This window comes from Cucurbita moschata, unplaced genomic scaffold (assembly GCF_002738365.1).
Source record: "Cucurbita moschata cultivar Rifu unplaced genomic scaffold, Cmos_1.0 Cmo_Scf00044, whole genome shotgun sequence".
NCBI lineage: Eukaryota > Viridiplantae > Streptophyta > Magnoliopsida > Cucurbitales > Cucurbitaceae > Cucurbita > Cucurbita moschata.
The window spans coordinates 405,079-413,895 of NW_019268560.1; the positions used below are offsets into that span (position 1 = coordinate 405,079).

An 8,817-nucleotide genomic window follows, 5' to 3' on the forward strand; every position below is an offset into this window, starting at 1 on the left:
GCGAGAGCTTTTCACCACCATCCAATAACAACTTCTCACTAGGAAGCATAGGTGTGGGCACACCTTTGGAGATGAGCATATTGGTTCTAGACAATAAATCTTGAATATATTTATGTTGTGTCAAAACAAGTCCATTGAAAGTATGGCAGACCTCAATCCCAAGAAAATAACTTAAAATGCCAAGATCCTTGACGGCAAAATCATCTCGAAGCTGTCTAAGAAAATTTTCAGTAGCCGTAGAAGATGAGTTGATGATAATAATGTCATCAACATAGATGAGGATATACATCTGAATGCCCATCTTGTTAAATATGAAAAGAGAGACATCAACCTTTGAAGGTGTAGAATCCAACTGTAATAGTTTGGAGCTAAGGTGACAAAACCAGGCACGCGGAGCTTGTTTGAGGCCATAAAGTGACTTATCCAGCTTGCAGAGATAACCATGATATTGAGAATTTACAAATCCAGGGGGCTGCTTCATATAAACATCTTCATTAAGAAAGCCATGAAGAAGAGCATTTTGAATATCAATCTGCCGAATAGCCCAACCATAAGAAATAACAAGAGATAATAAGAGCCGAATGATAGTGGGCTTAACAACTGGACTAAAGGTATCATCATAATCAACACCATAGTGCTGTTTAAAACCTTTAGCAACCAGGCGTGCTTTGTAGCGATCAATAGAGCCATCTGTCTTTTGTTTTGAGTTTGAAAACCCATTTGCAATCAATAACGTTAAGACCAGCACGATGAGGAACTAAGTGTCATGTCTTATTTGTTAGAAGTGCCTGAAATTCATCATTCATTGCCTGACGCCAGAGGGGATGTTCCAAAGCAGTAATATGTGAAGTAGGTTCAGAAGCAAAAGACCGAACTACAAAATATGTTACTGTTCCATCTATACGCACCTTGGGTTTCTTGATATTGTGCTCCAATCGAGTACCATACAGATGAGTAGTAGGTGTAGGATGCACAATTGAGGGGACAGCCGTACAAGCCGTTGCGAGGAGAGCAACCGGTGCTATAGCAGTCGATTGACCAGCGGCCGAGGATCTGACTTGGCATTGCGCAATATCATCTACTGGCGGAGGATTCGAGGCCCCAATCATTGGCGAAACATCCAACTCCGATTCGCGCAACAGCGAAGCGGAGGATTGCAGCGGCAATTCCGAAGCTGATGTGGGCACTAGATTTTGTGCATCCAAAGAGTTAGTAGGCACAAATATATGCATGTGATCATTATCCAAATTAGTACTACTGTTACCCAAATGCAAGGTGCACAAAACAGGGGCATTGTACGTGGATGCAAGGTTGGGGAAGAATTGGGTGGAACTCTTGAACAAAAAAAAATTCTCATCAAATATAGACACGACTAGAATCAGTGTCAAGACACTTATACCCTTTATGTATAGAACTGTAGCCTAGAAAGACACATTCCTTGGATCGAAAAGAGGGCTTTTGTTTGTTATAAGGGCGAAGATGAGGTCAACAAGCACACCCAAAAACTTCTAATAAGGAGTAATTTGGTGGGGTATGAAAAAGACATTCAAAGGGACATTTGTTATCGATGACTCGAGTAGGAAGACGATTGATGAGATATGTGGCTGTAAGAAATGCATCATCCTAAAATTTAATAGGTACATCAGCATGAGCTAGAAGGGCTAGGTCAGTTTCAATAATATGATGGTGCTTGCATTCAACAGACCCATTTTGTTTATGCGTGTGAGGGCACGAAACATGATGAGCAATTCCAAGGGAATGAAAGAATGTGTTACGAATTTTTTGATATTCTCCACCTCATTCAGACTGTACACACTTGATTTTAGTATCTAAGAGGCGCTCAACATGAGCTTGGAACTGCAAAAGTATACAAGGAGCTTATGTACGATCATGCATCAAATAGATCCACGAAATTTATTGAAATTATCAATGAAGCTAATATAATATTTAAAACCCTCAACATATAGAGGTGCAGGGCCCCAAACATCTGAAAAACTCAGTTCCAAAGGTGATGAAGACCTATGAGAAGAACTAGTATATGGTAGACACGCATTACAAACTAGCAAAGGTGACTCACTAGCACAAGAAATATTATTGAGACACACAATTGACTTTACTACTTGAGATGAAGGATGTCCAAGACGTGCATGCCATTGGGCGTGAGTAGTAGATCTATTCACTAAGGCGTGCTTGAGATCATCGACATCAGATGACTTAATAGGATAGAGACCAAACTCACACCTCCCGTCTAGAAGACTTTTCCTTGACCCGTCGATCCTTAATAGAAAAATGTCAAGGATGGTATTGAAAAAAATATGTCATTATCACGAGAAAATTTATGAACGGAAAGAAGATGTTTGAAAAATTCAGGCACATGCAAAATATTACGCAATGCAAGAGGACGAGCAACAATATTAATTAAAGAATGACCAGTATGCAAAATACGCAAACCTGCTCCATTTCCGACTTGAATTTTTTCACCTCCATGATAGTGTTCATGTAGAGCGAGAAGATCGAGGTCACTCGTGATGTGATCAGTGGCGCCTGTGTCGCTATACCAATTTGGATCAATCTTGTAAGAGAAAGTAGCTACCAGTGTTGCAGAAGGAGGTTCATCTTGATAAGTCCTATGCCAGCAGTATGCCCCACTTTGGTGCAGCTTTGGCGGGAAGGACGAGCAAAAGGGTCAATACGATCACCAACAGGACGAGAGGGCGCACGGTTCTTCTGCTGACCACCACGACCAGCATAATTGGTAGAAGATTTAGGATTTAATTGAAGTCCAGCGTAATGCTGTAGTTGGCGAGCTTCAAACGCCATTAGATGTGCAAACACATCATCAAGCGTGAGGGCTTCACTCTAGGTAGTCATCGAGGTGACGAAGGGATCATAGTCATGGCCAAGATTAGCGAGAAGATACGAGATCACATCATCATCCTACAAGGCATAGCCAGCGACGGCTAGCTCGGTGGCCAGCCCTTTGATCTTGCAAAAATAATTTGCAACAGATAGATCGCGTTTCTTGGACGTGGCAAGCTCAACACAGATCTGAACAGTGCGAGCATGAGTTGACGACGAAAACATCCGCTGCAGGGTATCCCACGTCTCCTTGGATGTAGTAGCGGCAACCACATCGTGAAGAGTCTCCTTAGTCATGGAGGAGAGAAGACTGCTAAGAACCTATTGATCCTGATCATTGATCATAGGTCGAATTAGAGACCAGGTCAGCACCAGCAGTAGTTGAGGAAGAGATCAACTTGGCAGGTGCGCAATGGTGCCATCGAGGTAGCCCATAAGCTTCGTACTCCATAAGTAGGGGAGGAGCTGGGCGCGCCATATGATGAAGTTGTTTTTGGTGAGACGGATTGTGACAACATGGTGAAGAGGGATTGGGCCAAAGGTCGACGCCATGGTTGTTGAGGTTGTGTTGGAGATGGTGGATGGGGAGGAAGAAGAAGATATGGTAGACACTGTTAATGAATAAACCTTGGCTCTGATACCATGTTAGTGTTGAAGGGTCACTAGTAGATACATGTATGAATAGATACATGTGTTGAAGAGTCACTTGTACATGTATAGATACATGTATAAGTACATGTATGAATAGATTCATTAGTTCCTAATTAAATAGGTGCATGATTTTTGGATAATGAATGGTAATGGAGAATGTCCCAAGTTACCTCTATATATATATGCATGCATGCATGCATGCATGCTGGCATTGGTGGAAGGCATAGAAAAATCAAACAAGCATACCTTCATAGTTTTCAGAGTTCTTTTCTCTCAAAGAATTCTACCAAATTTCTCTGGTGTCACCAACAACTGGTATTAGAGCGATCTTGCAGCAACAAGAATGGCAGCAGAAAGACAAGTTGACAGCTACGTTCAGCCTGCCATCCCGAGGTTCGATGGTCACTATGATCATTGGGCGATGTTGATGAAAATTTTTCTCAAATCAAAGGAGTTTTTTGATATGGTGGAGTCTGGTTATGTAGAGCTAAATGAAGGCGAGGTACTCTCAGCTGTTCAATAGCAACGGCTGGCAACATTGAAATTGAAGGACCTGAAGGTTAAGAACTATTTATTCCAGTCCTTTGATCGGACTATCTTGGAAATAATGTTTCAGAAGAAGACCTCCAAGGAAATTTTAAATTCTACAAGGAGAAAGTATCAAGACTCAACGAGAGTAAAGCGTGCTCAACTTCAAGCGGTTAAAAGAGACTTTGAAATTCTCCAAATGAAAAAGGGAGAAACGGTGAATGATTATATTGGCAAGGTTATGAGTCTTGTAAGTAAAATAAGGATGCATGGTGATTCAATCACGGATGTTGCGGTTGTAGAAAAGATTTTGCGATCTCTAAATTCAAAGTTCGATTACATTGTATGTTCTATTGAAGAAGCAAACAATGTCGAAAAGATGCAAATAGATGAACTCCAAAGCCCCCTGCTAGTACATGAGCAGAAGCTCAATCGTACCAGTGCAATAGAGGAGATGAAAGCCTTAAAGATATCCATACCAGATGAAACTTCAAGCTCCAGAAATAGAGGGCAAAGAAGAGGCAGAGGTCGTGGGAAAGGTGGTCGAGAAAGAAGTGGAGATGTTGGCAGGTCAGCAGATCTGGTCAGAGACGATTATGACAACAAAGGCAAGAGACATTTTGACAAGTTTAAGGTGGAATGCTACAGATGTGGACGCCTTAGACATTACAAGAATGAATGTTATACCAGGCTCCAAAAGGAGAAAAGAGATCAATCCAATTTTGTGGAGAAAAGAGAAGAAGAAACATTGTTAATATCATTCCATGCTATGAAGGTTGCAGATCAAGGTGTATGGGTCGTAGACTCTGGATGCAGTAACCATATGACAGGTTGTAAGGAATTATTCTCAACTCTGGACAAAAATTTTCATACTACGGTTTGTCTTGGCAACAATTCAACTATCCAAGTGATGGGGAAAGAAACCGTAGATATCAAGACTAGAAATGGCTTTGTAGAGTCAATTTCTAATGTATTCTACATTCCTGATCTGAAGGCCAACTTACTTAGTATCGGTTAGTTACAAGAGAAGGGGTATGTGATCACATTCCAAAATGATGAATGTGAGATTTATGACTCCAAAAGAGGATCAATTGCTAAGATGAAGATGACCACCAACCATCTATATCCGTTGTCGTAAATATCGTTGCCAGAAGTTTGATGGTGAAGAAAGAAGATACCAACTGGCTTTGGCATTTTAGGTATGGTCATGTACACTTCAAACGATTAAAGACGTTGTCTTCAAAGAAGATGGTGACTGGGTTACCAGACATTACTCCTCCAACAGAAATTTGCAAGTGTTGTGTAGTAGCAAAACATGAAAGAAATTCTTTTCCATCCGAAAAATTAAATAGAGCTCAAGCAATTTTGGAGTTGACTCATTCAGACATATGTGGTCCGATCTCTCCAACATCAAATGGTAAGAAGAAATATTTCAGGACTCTCATCGATGACCTTAGTAGAAAAACATGGATTTATTTCTTGCATGCAAAATCAGAAGTCTTTGATTCCTTCAAGAAATTTTATGCTACTTTGAAGACTGAAACTAGAAGAAGAGTGAAGGCTTTAAGAACCGACAGAGGTGGAGAGTTTTGTTCTAACGAGTTTACGAAATTTTGTGAAGAAAATGACATAAGGAGGCAGTTGACAGCAGCATATACACCCCAACAAAATGGTGTGGCCGAAAGGAAGAATAGGATCATTCTCAACATGGTTCGAAGTTTGCTAAATAAAGGAGGAGTTTTGAAGGAATTTTGACCAGAAGCTGTTGTGTGGTCTGTTCACATTCTCAACCGAAACCCTACTTGCTCTATTAGAGATATGACTCCACAAGAAGCATGGAGCGGAAGGAAGCCTGCAGTAGACCACTTTAGAATCTTTTGGTGCATAGCATATGAACATGTTCCTGATGAGAAAAGGAAGAAACTTGAGGACAAGAGTTTGAAGTGTGTGTTCCTTGGAGTAAGCGAAACTTCTAAGGCATACAAGCTCTATGATCCTTTGACAAAGAAGGTGGTGGTAAGTCGTGATGTAATCTTTGATGAAAAGAAGACTTTGACATGGGAAGAAAAGATCACTATGAATTAGCAGATTCCTGTAGATCTTGAAGAAGAACAAGCTGAAGCCCCTATTCAGCCTCACTATGAGCATAGAGAGAGCTCATCACAAGCTCAACAAGAAGAACCAGTAGAAGAAGATCAGGATCACAATCAAAGAAATCCAAGAACAAGAAAGAGACCAAATTGGATGGTTGATTATGAGATGGACTATGACGCAAGTGATAGTGCTTATTTTACATTCTTTATGGATAGTGATTCAATTGTCTATGAAGAAGCAGTAAAGGAGAAGAAATGGAAGGAATCCATGGACAGTGAAATCAAATTTAGAGAAGAATAAGACTTGGGAGCTCACTGATCTTCCTAAAGGGCAGAAAACAATTGGAGTAAAATGGGTTTTCAAAACCAAGTTGAATGAATATGGTGAGGTGGATAAGTACAAGGCATGATTAGTTGCAAAAGGATACAAACAGAAGTATGGAGTTGATTATAAGGAGATATTTGCACAAGTGGCACGTCAAGATACTATAAGGCTTATAATTTCAATTGCAGCACAGAAATCATGGTCAATTTATCAACTTGATGTGAAATCAACCTTCTTACATGGAGAGCTTCAAGAAGAGGTATATGTGAAGCAACTAGAAGGTTTTATTCAAAAAGGTAAAGAGGAAAAAGTGTACAGGTTGAAGAAAGTTTTGTATGGTTTGAAACAAGCTTCGAGAGCATGGTATAGTCACATTGTTTCTCATTTTGAAAAGATGGGATTCACTAAATGCCCGTACGAACATACGTTGTACGTGAAAATTGAAAATGGAGGTAACATTCTCATTATTTGCTTATATGTTGATGATTTAATATTTACGAGCAATAACAAAGAAATGTTTAAACTTTTTAAGAAGAGCATGATGAAGGAATTTGAAATGACAGATCTTGGTTTGATGAGATATTTTCTTGGAGTAGAAGTTACTCAAACTCCCGCGGGTAACTTTATCTGTCAGAAGAAATATGCTCAAGAATTACTTAAAAGATTTAAAATGGATGAGTGCACATTTGGAACTCCATCAGAATTGGGTTTGAAGTTGCACAAGGATATTGAAGGGCGAGAGGTTGATAATAGGTACTTCAAACAAATTGTGGGAAGTTTGATGTACTTAACTTCAACAAGACCAGACATCATGTATGCGGTTAGTATGATAAGTCGTTACATGGAGCATCCAACAGAAAAACATCTCAATGCAGCAAGAAGGATATTTCGTTATGTGAGAGGAACTTTTGATTTGGGGGTATTCTACAAGAAAGGAGATGATTCGAAGATGATTGGCTATACAGATAGTGACTATGCAAGTGATTTAGATGACCGTAAAAGTACTTCAGGAAGTATTTTCATGATGAGTTCAGGAGTTATTTGCTGGTCTTCAAAGAAGCAACCTATTGTAACACTCTCAACTACAGAAGCAGAATTTGTGGCAGCAGCAGCATGCTCGTGCCAAGCAATTTGGTTAAGAAAAATGCTTGAAATTCTTAATCAGAAGCAACCAGATACGACGGTTATATATTGTGATAATATGTCAACTATTAAGTTGTCTAAAAATCCTGTGTTGCATGGAAGGAGTAAGCACATCGATGTTCGATTTCATTTCTTGCGTGATTTGTGTAAAGAAGGCTTTATTGAACTCAATTTTTTTACTAAAGTGATGAACAAATTGTAGACCTATTCACAAAACACTTGAAACAACCATTGTTCGAGAAACTTAGAAGAAAAATGGGGATGTGCAGAATCCAAGATGTATATCAAGAAGATGGAGGGTCACTAGTAGATACATGTATGAATAGATTCACTAGTTCCTAATTAAATAGGTGCATGATTTTTGGATAATGAATGATAATGGAGAATGTCCCAAATTACATATATATATATACACACACACACATACATATTGGTGGAAGACATATAAAAATCAAACCAGCATTTCATAGTTTTCAAAGTTCTCCTCTCTCAAAAAATTCTACCAAATTTCTTTGTTGTCACCAACAGTTAGGTTGAATGGCACGTGACCTATATGGGTCACGATCTCATATATTTATATATGTATAATGAGGATTACATTGTAACAAACCATGAAATTATAGATTTGGTAACCAACCATGAAATCATAGATTCTCTTGATTGATGGTAACAAACAAGTAAAATAATATAGATTATCTTACTATGTACAAATATGATATATTCTACATTTAACAGATAAAATGTGAAATGTACCTCATGTGTATGTGCATTCGTCGGTGATGTCTTTCGTGGTGTGGGTGGTCGTTCTAGGCGTCTAGTGCGTGGGTTTGGCCTTGTCGGAATGTTATCGGTTTCTCTCTCGACCTCACGTTTCCCTCTCATTTTCTCTCTTGGAGTTCTCCTTGCAGGTGCCTGTGGCGTGTGTGTGGTTTAAGGGGCAAGTGGTCCTGGTTGAGGACGTGAGAATTTCTCGCGTTTCCTGGTTGCTGAATTTTTTTTTTAAAAAAATTTGTGGTTGTTCATATAATATTAAATAAAATATATTTGAAATTGGATAAATATATATTGAATGGCAGTGAATTTTATTTTGTGAAATTTTTCTATTTGGACAAGCCTCCAAAATGGTAGACACATTTGATTCCGCTACAAAAAAAAAAAAAAAAAAAAAAAAAAAAAAAAAAAAAAAAAAAAAAAAAAAAAAAAAAAAAAAAAAAAAAA

The 8,817-nt window shown here is 38.9% G+C and overlaps 1 non-coding gene across 1 annotated transcript; it reads right to left on the reverse strand.

Annotated features, from left to right (window-relative positions):
• Positions 1 to 2,807: 2,807 nt before the first annotated feature.
• LOC111434410 lies at positions 2,808 to 2,946 on the reverse strand. The gene has a single exon (XR_002708945.1). It is a non-coding gene; the product is annotated as a small nucleolar RNA Z247 (small nucleolar RNA).
• Positions 2,947 to 8,817: the final 5,871 nt, after the last annotated feature.